Source organism: Gigantopelta aegis, chromosome 8, assembly GCF_016097555.1.
Source record: "Gigantopelta aegis isolate Gae_Host chromosome 8, Gae_host_genome, whole genome shotgun sequence".
NCBI lineage: Eukaryota > Metazoa > Mollusca > Gastropoda > Neomphalida > Peltospiridae > Gigantopelta > Gigantopelta aegis.
Window position 1 is genome coordinate 50,821,759 of NC_054706.1, and position 15,605 is coordinate 50,837,363.

At 40.3% G+C, this 15,605-nt stretch overlaps 1 protein-coding gene across 2 annotated transcripts in view; it reads right to left on the minus strand.

Moving 5' to 3' along the window:
* Nucleotides 1-668: 668 nt before the first annotated feature.
* Nucleotides 669-15,605, minus strand: part of LOC121379446 (G protein-activated inward rectifier potassium channel 3-like) — an 80,635-nt gene continuing 65,698 nt past the window's right edge. For both annotated transcript variants that reach the window (XM_041508089.1, XM_041508090.1), the window contains exon 3: nucleotides 669-2,671. The gene's annotated coding sequence lies outside the window, so the exon portion shown is untranslated. The remainder of the gene's footprint in view (nucleotides 2,672-15,605) is intronic.

Consider the following 15,605-nt stretch of genomic DNA (forward strand, 5'->3'; position numbering starts at 1 on the left):
GTTGGCTTTTGATATAATGTAGAACTTAATAGCTCAGAGACCACAGTTGCATATGATGGCCTTGTAGCAGAGGACCACATTTAATAATGTCTTTCTTTCTACAGGATTTAGAATTTTATTACTTGAAAGTTTGTTATAAAGCTTGACTCCCAATAACTTCAATTTTATAAAACAACCACTGTTACCTTAAATGCATATATAGCTGGTCAAGCCTCTCATGACTTTGGGACCTGGCTTATTTTCAAGGATTTACGGTACATTTATCACAAATTGCTCTGGTGACAACATTCAGCACTTCATAATGAAAATTAACAAATTGCTTCTCGTGGTTGAAGGTGATATCACAGAAAAACCTCTTTTCAAACAATATTCTTTTCTAAAGGTTTTGAAAATACAATATGCATTTCACATCTTTCTAAAAAATACTATTTAACTTTCCTTACTACCATATCGAGAACTCTTTAACAACAAATAATCAAACATGAATTATTCCCTCTCCAAGGGTTTTCCCCATAATTCCTTAAACTTAACTACACAAGTATAAAAATCAACCATCTCACAAGCCTTCACGCATGTACATATATATGTGTGTGTGTGTGTATATATATATATATATATATATATATATATATATATATATATATATATATATATATATATATATATATATATATATATATATATATATATATTTAATATTTTATATTTATATAGTCTTATATACACAAAACAAAAAATCCATTATATTAGAATTAAGGACAAGGCATACTTCACATCATGTCATGACTGCCCCACATTAACATAACTGGCCCCATACTAAATTATAAAAATGCACCGTTTGGACTTAAAGACTTAAGTCTCACAGTCTGAGGATTTTTTTTTAAATCATGTAAACAATGTGGAGTCTGAATCCAGATTCCAAAAGGTTTCTAAGCATGGTTCGGTTCCACTTGTTTCTGGAACCTCTCCACACATTTACATGGAGGTCTGCTGCAGATGCTGATATTCTGGTTACACTTCAACCTAGCATTTCTCCACTTTTTCAGAAGACAGACTGGACACCAAAGAATTTTGAATTAAGCAGCTAGGGCATGTTGGCAGGCCTAGAGATATCAGAAATTTTCTGATTATATATTTGGTTTATTTTATATCATTTTTCCAGGAATTCCACACAGATCCCAAAACGTAGATGTTAACAGAGGTCAATGATTGTTTTGTGTTTTAATCCTTAGCCAACCTAAGTTTTGTTATTTTGCTTATAATCTAATAAGTATCCAAGGCCAGGATCACATACTTAAAATCATCAGTCAGCAACAAATAAAACCAGTTGATCAACAGGGAATAAATTTCAGGTGTATTCAACATGTTTCACATTAGTACACATGGAACCACTTCTTCTCCTTAGCACACTTCCAGATTGACAGTCCAGAATGACTTGTTGAAATGAAATCATTGAGTCTAGTGAAATCTCTGACCCTCAGGATATATGCAAATTCGAAAATTTCCAGGAAGTCAGGATATCTTGAAAAGTAATAGAACTGAAGCCATTCAACATACTAGAAACTTCCCTTGAGATATCCATACCATATGCTATCTTACCAATGTAGAATTATTCCAAAGCAGCAAGCTGAAAACAAAGACTCAAAGCACCAGGTCATCCTGCCTCTGGTAGATCTGACATCATTCAGTCCAGTAAATATCAGCCCTAGGCCCATGCTTAGTAATGTCTTTAGTGAACTGGTGCATGCACTTTGTAGTGTGTTGGAATGACATTAAAGTTTCCAGATGTTGTGGAAGCCCAAAGCCCAGACTTCGAAAGGTATCATAAGCAATGGTCCAGGACATACTGTATCTCATTGATGTAGAACTCTTTAGGAAATGGCAGAAGACGTTGAGTGAAGATGACTAAATACAAGATATTTTCTTATGGTACAAGAAATCCTGCTTGTATAAGGAACTCTTTGGAAGTAGCAATTTAAAATTGATCAGTGCTATGTAGACTCTGTCTCCAAAACATATAGTTGCAGTCCAAAATGTTTGAATTACAGGACCTCTTACTCTATGGAATCCACAAACTGTAACTCCATTTAGTGTGACTTGCCCCATGGCATCATAATGATGCAAAATCTCTTTGGAAATAGTCAAGCGAAACCTATAAACAGGTAGGATCAAGCCTTGCTTCTGGATACAATATGTATCTTACTGATGTAACACAATCTTTGGAAGTAGCCAACTAACACTTGTCAGGGTAACAGCCTTCCCTCAGAATATGTCCATACTGATGTAAATCTCTTTGGAAGTAGCCAACTGAAACATATCAGGGTAGTATAGCCTTGTCCCAGAATGTCTTACTGATGTAAAAGTCTTTGGAAGTAGCCAACTGAGGTCTGTAAGTCCATTAGACTTTGATCCCTGGAAGAAGCTAATCCACAGCTGCACCAGCTTTGCATGTCATCAGAAAACCTGAGTATCACAAAAATGGCATAATGGTTTGGTTACTTTGCACATATTGTGAATGCATGGGACACTGTTATTTTGGTATGCATGGGACAGTGTTATTTTTGGTGTATATACACGAGTGTATGATTGATACTCAGCTAAGAAGTCCACTTTGGTCTCGATGGTTGTTTTCCTTTGCTGCATTTACTCCAAACACAGTTGCTGGAGCTGGCTGCAAAGACAAAGAGAAAGATAATTAGATACTGATCATTTTCAAAACAAAATGAAAGAAAAGAAATATTTCTTAAATGGCACCTTAACAGTTTTTTGTCTGTTTGTTTTATTTAAAGACACTTCTAGAGCACATTGATTTTTATCTTATCACCGGCTATTGGACGTCAAACATATGGTCATTCTGACATATTTCTTTAGAGGAAACCTGCTGCCTCCACATAGGCTACTCTTTCCAATAAGCAGCAAAGGGTCTTTTATATGCACTTTCTCACAGACAGGCCAGCACATACCACAGCCTTGTGGACCACTGGTTGGAACGGAAAATAGCCCAAACTGCAAATGGGTCTACTGAGAAAGATCGAATTTTTAAATAGAGGCGGGACGTAGTCCAGTGGTAAAGCGCTCGCCTGATGCTCGGTCAGTCTGGGATTAATTCCCATCAGTGGCCCCATTGGGCTATTTCTCGTTCCAGCCAGTGCACTACGACTGGTATATCAAAAGCCATGTATGTGTTATCCTGTCTATGGGATGGTGCATATAAAAGATCCCTTGCTACTAATGGAAAAATGTAGCGTGTTTCTTCTCTCTAAGACCAAATGTTTGACACCCAATAGCCGATGATTAATAAATCAATGTGCTCTAGTGGTGTCGGTAAACAAAACAAACTGTAACATTTTTAAACAAAGGCTATTTGATGTCGAACCCACTGCCACCACATAGGCCGCTTCTAATGATAAAGCAGCAATGGATATTTTATATTTTCCCATACAGAACAGTACATAACATGGCCTTTGATGTACTAGTTGGGGGCCTCCATAGAGGACGCTTGATTCTGTAACCCATCACTTAATGCAAGTGCTCTACCACAGAGCTACACCCTCCCTTTTTTCAATTGAGAGAAAGAAGAAAGAAAGAAAGAAAGAAAGAAAGAAAGAAAGAAAGAAATGTTTTATTTAACGATGTATTCAACACATTTTATTTACGGTTATATGGCGTCAGATATATGGTTAAGGACCACACAGATTTTGAGAGGAAACCCGCTGTCGCCACTACATGGGCTACTCTTTCCAATTAGCAGCAAGGGATCTTTTATTTGTGCTTCCCACAGGCAGGATAGCACAAACCATGGCCTTTGTTGAACCAGTTATGGATCACTGGTCGGTGCAAGTGGTTTATACTTACCCACTGAGCCGTGCGGAGGAGCACTTACTCAGGGTTTGGAGTCGGTATCTAGATTAAAAATCCCATGCCTCGACTGGGATCCGAACCCAGTACCTACCAGCCTGTAGACCGATAGCCTAAACACGATGCCACCGAGGCCGGTTTTTCAATTGATAACGTTAAGTAAATTACACATAACAGAATGTCTGAGTAACTCTTTATTGTTAAAAAAAGTAATGGACAAACTTTTAATGGTTTCATGATGCAGTTTTAGAATTGAAAATCAGTATTTTCCAGTGCAATAGCATGGGTCCTGTTTTTATCCATCATCCATCCATCCATCCATCCATCCATACATCCTTCCATCAATCCATCCATCCATTGATTTATCCTTCTTTCCATTCACCCATCTATCTCCCCCTCCATCCATCCATATCATACACCACACTACAATGTCTATCTATCCATTCATGTATCATAGCGCCACACTAGACCATGTCTATTTTATGTCTAAAGCATCTAAATGTGACTTAGACTGTAAATAGTGGGGGTACTGCCCCCCCCCCCCCCCCAAACTCTGAAGATTACCCCCCACCCCCAACTGAAAACACAGAGAAAGATAATTAGATCCCTGTCAGTGGGCCCATTGGGCTATTTCTCGTTCCAGCCAGTGCACCACGACTGGTACACCAAAGGCTGTGGTATGTGCTATCCAGTCTATGGGATGGTGTATATAAAAGATCCCTTGCTGCTAATCGGAAAAGAGTAGCCCATGAAGTGGTGACAGCGGGTTTCCTCCCTCAATATCTGTGTGGTCCTTAACCATATGTCCGACGCCTTATAACCATAAAGAAAATGTGATGAGTGTGTCGTTAAATAAACCATTTCCTTCCATCAGACATAAGACTGGTAGGTACATGGTTCACAGCCCGGTACCGGCTCCCACCCAGTGCAAGTTTTAATGACTCAGTGGGTAGATGTAACCACTGTAAAGATGTCCTCCCCATGTGCTATCATCTTATATGAGGCTAGCAGTGTTTGTAGGCCACCTCCCTATAATTAAATATAATACACTGGCCTACATTAAACAACCACAGGCCACCTTTTACTGTGTACTCTGTTACACGACTGCTTAATTAACACAGGTTCATCCATACCCAAATTAACCAGTCCACTTTGACCAGTGTCAACACCGCACTTAATCTTGGCAGTGATGTGCTTCCTGGAACATCACTCAACTGGAGTAAGTACGTAGGTACACCAACAGTCTGACGCAGTTTTCTAGCAGTTGATAAAAACCATTTCGGAAAAACACCCAAGCAATGATGAAGCAAATGATTCACAAGCCCTTATCTGCTGGAGCATCAAGCGGTTTGATAATGACTCATGACGCAACTATCACCAATCATTTGCCAGCTGATGAGTCTGGGTGATGACCTGTGGTGTAGAGGCGGAGTAGAGATGTTGTAAAGATGGTGTCTGATGATGATGCAACACCACACTGACTGTCAGGTCAGAATAAAAAAAACTGACTCTCCACCAGCTAGGTGGTATGACTTCAACACGCGCTGCCTCATTAACAACATACAACCTGGTACAACCTCGGTAACAGTTGATCTGGCATCTGTCCAATACAACTCCACAACAAACACATGTCATCAAGTGCATTTTAACTTCACAAGGTTTATACTGATTTATATTGTGTATAGTTATCATTCTTTCTGTCTTATTCATATACATATATATATATATATATATATATATATATAGTTTTATTTGACAACTTTCTTTGTGCTGAGGGTGTTGATGAACATTCATTCATTAATGAACCCATTAACCCATCCATACAAAAATAGCATCCCGCTAGAACATATTTATTTCATGTGCATTCATTCATCCACCCAATCCATCCATCCACCCAAATTAAAGCACCCCACTAAATCATAGCTATTTCATATCCCTCCATCCTTGGAACTATTAATACATCCCTCTATCCCTCCCTCCATCCCTCCCTCCATCCCTCCATCCATCCATCCATCCATTCATCCACCCACCCATCCATCCATCGCTCCCTCCCCCTCCCTCCCTCCCTCCCTCCCTCCATCCATCCATCCATTCATTCATCCACCCACCCATCCATCCATCCATCCATCCATGCTTCCATACATTAACCGTTTCATTATCCATCCATCCATCCATCCTTTTATCCATCCACCCACCCACATTGAAGCACCCCACTAGATTATACTATTTCATATCCATCCATCCTTAGACCTATCTATCCCTCCATCAACCCATCCATCCGTCCGTCCATCCGTCCATCCATCCATCCATCCATCCATCCATCCATCCATCCATCCATCCATCCATCCATCCATCCATCCATCCATCCATCCATCCTTTTATCCATCCACCCACCCAAACTGAAGCAACCCACTAGATCATAACTATTTCATGTTCATCCATCCATCCTTTCATATATCCATCAACCCATCCATCCATTTATTCATCCACCCACCCGTCCATCCTTCCATCCAACCATTCATCCATCCATCCATCCATCCATCCTTTTATCCATCCACCCACCCAAACTGAAGCAACCCACTAGATCATAACTATTTCATGTTCATTCATCCATCCTTTCATACATCCATCAACCCATCAACCATTTATTCATCCACCCACCTGTCCATCCTTCCATCCAACCATTCATCCATCCAACCATCCATGCTTCCATCCATTCATCTTTTCATTATTAATTATCCATCCATCCATCTATCCATTATTCCCTCCCTCCATCCATATTATACACCCCACTAGACTATCTGTCTGTGTATCATGTCCATCCATCCTTTGATCAATATAACATAGCACAGACCTTGTTTATTTTATGTTCAAAGCATCTAAATGTGACTTAAAACTGTAAATAAGACCTACAGGAAATAAAAAAACATCGCTTTAGGGGGAAACTAATTGATGATCTATTGTAAATGCTTAAATATTGTAAAATAATATTCTGAAGTCTGCAGTTTTAGCCTTGCACTTGTAGTATCACAACCACTTTGTTCTGTATGAGAAGACAACATGCAAATTGCAAAAGATAAAAGTAATCGTAAACTGTTTTCAGTGCGCCACAGCTTGTATCACGAGCGGTATTAAAATAATATTAATTCAAACGCAGACTACCACTTTTAGCCATCATCAAATGAAGACAATATATCTGATGGCGTGTATCCACTGGCACCACGCCACGTCATTCTATTTCCGCATAGCAGCCTGCTGTTAAGAATCGCTCTTCAGATCTTGTAGTAATCATACTACAGGTTCGTAAGCACTACGTAAAATATAAAACATGATGTAATTGTGGTCTGAAGGTTTTTATTTTCTGTACTCAATGCCTCTGGGAGTAAATGTAAGTGCGTGAACCAACTGATTTCTTGCTATCTGTCAGATTAATGACTGCTACATGTACAAAAGCATGGTTTCTACCAGGCCTACGTTCCATGAGGCATTTTTGTTTTCACTAATAATTTGCAGACTATTTTGACTGGTTCCTAAAGTGGTCATTTGGTTTAAAGTGTAGCATGAAGCACAAGTCTGGAAATGTTACAGACAAACAGCTGGCTGAATTAACCGCAGTTGTCGCAGTCTGTTAAACCTATGGCTCTGTGCTTATTAAACTCAAAGTTCACACTTGTGGTTCCATGAAGTTCGGAGATTTTAATGTGAAAGCAATGCCACATAAACTGCCCGCAACAGACATTACCAAAGTTTGGACTTTTTAACATTCATAAAGTTTGGACATTTTAATGTCAAAGCAATGCCACACAAACTGCATGCAGCAAAATTTACCAAAGTCTGGACTTTTAACATTTAAACAAATATACCATTTATATACTCTTCAAAAAAAGAAACGCAAAAGGGTACAAATGGGTTATAACTCCGATTTTATGTTTCCTACCGGTTCATGCTTTGTGAATATAAGGTCATTGCATGTCCCAAACACATTCCCACGGTTACATTCGATAAAACGCAGCTACTGTACAATAAAGTTCCAAAATGTGAATATTCGCAAAAACACAGCCACGTGCAAACCATGTCACCACTGCACGTGCGTTGTCTGCACGTGCAACATGAACACCGACAGTATAAAAGTGCAGGGTGTTCGCTTGCCTGGCCTCTGTATCTGGCCGACAGTTGACAATCCAGGACATGCCACGTCTCAGTGAACCGCAGAGAAACAATGCCATCGGCCGACTAGACGCAGGCGAATCCAGAACGGCCGTTGCCAGGGCATTCCATGTGTCCCCAAGCACCATCTCCAGACTGTGGGACCATTACCAGCAACATGGATCAACACGTGACCTCCCTAGATCCGGTCGACCACGGGTCACTACCCCCGGGCAGGACCGCTACATCCGGGTACGCCACCTTCGGGAACGATTGACTACTGCCACCTCCACAGCCGCAGCAATACAGTTTTGCGCAGGATATCCTACCAGACCGTACGGAACCGCCTACGTGAGGTAGGAATTCGTGCCAGACGTCCACTTCGAGGTGTCATCTTAACACCACAACACCGTCGACTCCGACTGCAGTGGTGCCAGATTCATCGACAATGGCCTCAACTGCGATGGAGACAGGTGTGGTTCAGTGACGAGTCCCGATTTCTGCTCCGACGTCATGATGGAAGATGTCGCGTGTATAGGCGTCGTGGTGAACGTTATGCGGCAAACTGCGTGCAGGAAGTGGACAGATTCGGCGGGGGTAGTGTCATGGTGTGGGCAGCCATCTCACACACTGGCAGAACTGACCTGGTCCACGTGCAGGGCAACCTGAATGCACAGGACTACATTGACCAGATCCTCCGGCCACACATCGTTCCAGTTATGGCCAACGCCAACGCAGTGTTCCAATATGACAACGCCAGGCCTCACACAGCACGTCTCACAAAGGCTTTCCTACAGAACAACAACATTAATGTCCTTCCTTGGCCATCGATATCACCGGATTTGAACCCAATTGAGCATCTATGGGACGAGTTGGACCGACGCCTCCGACAGCGACAACCACAGCCCCAGACCCTGCCCGAGCTGGCAGCAGCCTTGCAGGCCGAGTGGGCCACCATCCCCCGGGACGTCATCCATACTCTGGTTGCTTCAATGGGCAGGCGGTGCCAGGCAGTTGTCAACACACGCGGAGGCCACACCCGGTATTGACTCCAGATGACCTTGACCTTGGTGGTGTGTCCTATCACTTACTCACAATGGACTAGAGTGAATTGTGAACAATCCTGCAACATTTGGTAATTATCAGACTCACCATTCAATAATTAAATCAATTCTCCAAATGTTACGACAATGTGGTTTTGCGTTTCTTCTTTTGAAGAGTATATAACTGACTGATTAAAGCATTCAACCTAATCTAGACTTGACTTTTACTTTGAACTATATTTTTTTTATATACATGTATCTTTAATTTCTATACAGTACATTAAAATAAAGGGTTTTTTTTGTGTGGGAAACATAACAAAACATGCATATTTATTTAAGAGTTTAGTAACTATTTTTTAATACCAGAAACTTAACACCTAAATTTAAAAATAAAATCATGAATCTTTGTTTATTTTCATATCTTATATAACTTGCTTTTTTACATGTACATTGATAGTACAGGATTTGTGAATAAAAATAAACATATATATATATATAATTTCTCCATTCTTTTTAATGGATTGAGTAATAAAAATAATAATAACAACAGATTAATTGGCAAGCCTTGTGGAATTCCCCTTCTTACTTTCACTGAATAAAGCTGATAGCCTATATCATTGCTCCATTATTCACTATATTATCACAGATTCTGCTACATGCAATAATTCATGTTTTAAACCAAATAACTTCCGGCCCGGTCAAAGTTCAAGATGCACTCAACTTTTGATAGAGAAGTTAACACCACAAGTCCTGTGATTGGTGATAAATGTGAGTGTGTTGGTTGTAAAAACGAATTAGTTTCATCTGGGCAAAAAATGTATACAAGTTTATTTCATCTAGTACCACTGTGTCAAATAGCCTTGTGCTTGAAACATGTATGGGATACCTGTAAAAAAGTACTAAAATTTTGTGTGGAACTATGGTAGTCATAGACGCTACCCGTTATCTCTAAAATGAGCAGCGTGACCCCAAATTTTTTCGGATTCACTTTAAGGGTGAGGGTGGTAGTATTTATATCTGTGGTGTTTATTTCGATCGGTACACTGCAGGTAGAAGTTTTAGCCACATATGTCACTATTGATTTGGTAGTATACACCTTATCCAGTCTGTTTGACTTAAACTTTGTTTTTGTTTAAAGTTGGGTTTTTTTAATGACATCACTAGAGCACACTGATTTATTAATCATCTCTTATTGGATGTCAAATCCATGCTTTAAACCCCCCCCCCCCCCCCAAAAAAAAAAAAAAAAAAAAAACAACAACCCAACAACAACAATTAATCATATTTCTGCTAACTGTAACAATAATGCATATTTTACATTCTGTCTACATCTAAGCCATACATGTTTTGCATTGTTTTATGTAACAGTATACTGCAATAACGTAGTTGCGCCTATCTTGGTCAGACATCCATGAACTTATGTATGTGCACCAATGCATGTTGTTAGTGGGGAGTTGTTTGGTTTTTGCAGTGGCTGCCAAACATCTGCCATATGCACACCATATGTATCTATGTTTAGTAACTCAACACTTGTACAATGCAGTGTAACAACATACATTTGTTTGTTGTTTTGTTTTTTAATCTAGTCTGAATACCTACATACAATTTACCATTAAAAACTATTTATGCACCGAACTTATATGTACAAATCTATGCAACAAAAAGATTTAAAAATCAACAACGTATGTATGGTTAAAATATACATAGTTTAAGAACCTCTATTAAATGTTTTACCATATTTTTATGAGACAATAATAGTATATATTATCCATTGGAAATAATTACTAAAATTGTACAAGTATTATTTTATACTCATGGATGATATGACATATCTTTACATGTATACTAATATAACAAAATTGAAAGCTTAACAAACTGGAAAGAATAGGACCGGAATGTTTATTTAACAACACTTGGCTTAGTGAACATTAAAACATGGAATCTTAAAATTATGTACTTTCCTTTTAACGAGGACATTACACATACCATGTCCTTTTAACAAGGACATCACACATACCATGTCCTTTTAACAAGGACATCACACATACCATGTCCTTTTAACAAGGACATCACACATACCATGTCCTTTTAACAAGGACATCACACATACCATGTCCTTTTAACAAGGACATCACACATACCATGTCCTTTTAACAAGGACATCACACATACCATGTCCTTTTAACAAGGACATCACACATACCATGTCCTTTTAACAAGGACATCACACATACCATGTCCTTTTAACAAGGACATCACACATACCATGTCCTTTTAACAAGGACATTACACATACCATGTCCTTTGACACAGTAATGGATTTAGGATGAGAAGACACCACCACCCATTTTGGCAGAGAACTGCACACTATCAACACTGACACTATTGTTCAACTCATATTTGACACCAATATTTAAAATAGTCCATGTTCCACCCCACCCACCCCTAACACACTATGTTATCGCATGACATTTGACATATCTCATCCCACTTGATACCCTCTGACACCAGTCAATACAGTCTCATCCCACTTGATACCATCTCACACCAGTCAATACAGTCTCATCCCACTTGATACCCTCTCGCACCAGTCAATACAGTCTCATCCCACTTGATACCCTCTCACACCAGTCAATACAGTCTCATCCCACTTGATACCATCTCACACCAGTCAATACAGTCTCATCCCACTTGATACCCTCTCACACCAGTCAATACAGTCTCATCCCACTTGATACCATCTCACACCAGTCAATACAGTCTCATCCCACTCGATACCATCTCACACCAGTCAATACAGTCTCATCCCACTCGATACCATCTCACACCAGTCAATACAGTCTCATCCCACTCGATACCATCTCACACCAGTCAATACAGTCTCATCCCATTCGATACCATCTCACACCAGTCAATACAGTCTCATCCCACTCGATACCCTCTCACACCAGTCAACACAGTCTTATCCCACTCGATACCCTCTCACACCAGTCAAAACACTCGATACCCTCTCACACCAGTCAATACAGTCTCATCCCACTTGATACCCTCTCACACCAGTCAATACAGTCTCATCCCACTTGATACCATCTCACCCAAGTTAACACTGACTTACCCCAGTCAACACAGTCTTATCCCACTTGACATATCTAGACCACTTCAAACCCTCTCACCCCAGTCAACACCATCTCACCCCAGTCTTGACTCCATGTCACCCCACTCTTGACACCATCTCACCCCACTCTTGACTATCTCACCCCAGTCTTGACTCCATCTCACCAGTCTTGACTCTATCTCACCCCAGTCTTGACTCTTATCTCACCCCTCTCGACTCTTATCTCTCACCCCTCTCGACTCCATTCTTGACTCCATCTCACTCTTGTTTTGACCGCATCTTACCCCACTCTTAACTCCATCTCACCCCCAGTGAAACCATCTCACTCCACTCAACACTATCTCACCACACTCGACACTATCTCACCACATTTGACACTATCTCACCACACTCGACACTATCTCACCACACTCGACACTATCTCACCACACTTGACACTATCTCACCTATGCAACACTATATCATCCCACTCTACACTATCTCACCCACTCAACACTATCTCACCACACTCAACACTATCTCACCACATTTGACACTATCTCACCACACTCGACACTATCTCACCACACTCAACACTATCTCACCACACTTGACACTATCTCACCTATGCAACACTATATCATCCCACTCTACACTATCTCACCCACTCAACACTATCTCACCACACTCGACACTATCTCACCACATTTGACACTATCTCACCACACTCGACACTATCTCACCACACTCAACACTATCTCACCACACTTGACACTATCTCACCTATGCAACACTATATCACCCCACTCTACACTATCTCACCCACTCAACACTATCTCACCACACTCGACACTATCTCACCACATTTGACACTATCTCACCACACTCGACACTATCTCACCCACTCAACACTATTTCACCCCCCACTCGACACCATAAAAGATCCCTTGCTGCTAATGGAAAAATATATAGCCAGGGCTTCTAGAATTTTCACAATTCCACTAGCCATGGGATCAGTGATTTACAAAATTTACTAGCCATGATTAAAAATTCACTTCCCTACTTTACTTAATACAAATTTACTAATAGTAATAATCAGATATGTTACCTAAAGAGTGAGATAGAGATTAAACACTAAGACTGGGAGGTTGTGATGGGGGCAGGATATTCATATTTACCAAACAGACTTAAATGCAGCATTTATCAACTTTTTTTCTTTCACAAGCCATCAGGCATGGCAATAGTAGTTATTTGCTAGCCCAAGATTGAGTATCACTAGCCATGGGAGTCGGGCTACCATAATCTAGAAGCTCTGTCAGGCATGGCAATAGTAGTTATTTGCTAGCCCAAGATTGAGTATCACTAGCCATGGGAGTCGGGCTACCATAATCTAGAAGCTCTGTCTGGCATGGCAATAGTAGTTATTTGCTAGCCCAAGATTGAGTATCACTAGCCATGGGAGTCGGGCTACCATAATCTAGAAGCTCTGTCAGGCATGGCAATAGTAGTTATTTGCTAGCCCAAGATTGAGTATCACTAGCCATGGGAGTCGGGCTACCATAATCTAGAAGCTCTGTCTGGCATGGCAATAGTAGTTATTTGCTAGCCCAAGATTGAGTATCACTAGCCATGGGAGTCGGGCTACCATAATCTAGAAGCTCTGTCAGGCATGGCAATAGTAGTTATTTGCTAGCCCAAGATTGAGTATCACTAGCCATGGGAGTCGGGCTACCATAATCTAGAAGCTCTGTCTGGCATGGCAATAGTAGTTATTTGCTAGCCCAAGATTGAGTATCACTAGCCATGGGAGTCGGGCTACCATAATCTAGAAGCTCTGTCTGGCATGACAATAGTAGTTATTTACTAGCCCAAGACTGAATATCACTAGCCATGGCAGTGGGGCTACCATAATCTAGAAGCCCTGTCTGGCATGGTAATAGTAGTTATTTACTAGCCCAACATTGAATATCACTAGCCATGGGAGTGGGGCTACCATAATCTAGAAGCTCTGTCTGGCATGACAATAGTAGTTATTTACTAGCCCAACATTGAATATCACTAGCCATGGGAGTGGGGCTACCATAATCTAGAAGCTCTGTCTGGCATGACAATAGTAGTTATTTACTAGCCCAAGACTGAATATCACTAGCCATGGGAGTTGGGCTACCATAATCTAGAAGCCCTGTCAGGCATGGCAATAGTAGTTATTTACTAGCCCAACATTGAATATCACTAGCCATGGGAGTGGGGCTACCATAATCTAGAAGCCCTGTCTGGCATGGCAATAGTAGTTATTTACTAGCCCAACATTGAATATCACTAGCCATGGGAGTGGGGCTACCATAATCTAGAAGCCCTGTCTGGCATGGCAATAGTAGTTATTTACTAGCCCAACATTGAATATCACTAGCCATGGGAGTGGGGCTACCATAATCTAGAAGCCCTGTCTGGCATGGCAATAGTAGTTATTTACTAGCCCAACATTGAATATCACTAGCCATGGGAGTGGGGCTACCATACTCTAGAAGCTCTGTCTGGCATGACAATAGTAGTTATTTACTAGCCCAACATTGAATATTACTAGCCATGGGAGTGGGGATACCATAATCTAGAAGCTCTGATATAGCAAGCTTCCTCTGAGGTCTATGTGTCAGAATTATCCTTTGAAATCCAATAGCCAATGTGCTCTAGTGTTGTTGTTAAACAAAACAAATGTTACTTTATTAAATGTTGTCATAAAATGGGAGATGAGAGGGCAGCTTTAACCATGACAATGAAACTCAATTTACTGCCATTCTTAGCTTGGGGATCACGTACAATGGTATTGGTTTCCATCTCCATTGGAGCTGTGCTTATTGTACCCTGAGGACAGTTTAGTCTGCAGACGTATGTTAAACTGGACATTTATAGATATATGGAACACATACAGACCTGCTGAAAACAGCTCCCTCAGTTCTTGTAAAAACTATACAATGAAACCCCTCTAAACCGGACACCCTTGGGACCAAGGCAAATGTTCGGTTTTAAGAGGGATCCGGTTTAAAGAGGTTAAGTTCTGTCCTGGTTTTTAAAACATGGACTCTATAAAACATCTGATTGTGAGAGAATTCCGGTTTACAGGGGATCCAGTCTTGAGAGGTTTCACTGTATATACATACAAGCAGAAGGTCAAAGACTCATTGTTAAAAAAACAAACATGATCTTTTACATTTAGCATTGACTTCCAACAGTGAAGTACGTGGATATTTTTAACCTTTTTACAGAATACATTAAACATTTACTGGCTCAGTGAAATGATTTAAATGATGAGTTATACGCTATACTTGCCAACTTTAAAGATTTACATGAAGAGCTGTACATTATATTTGCTAATTTTAATGATTTATATAATGGGTCGTCCATTATATTTGCTAATTTTAATGATTTATATAATGAGTCATACATTATATTTGCAAATATTAATG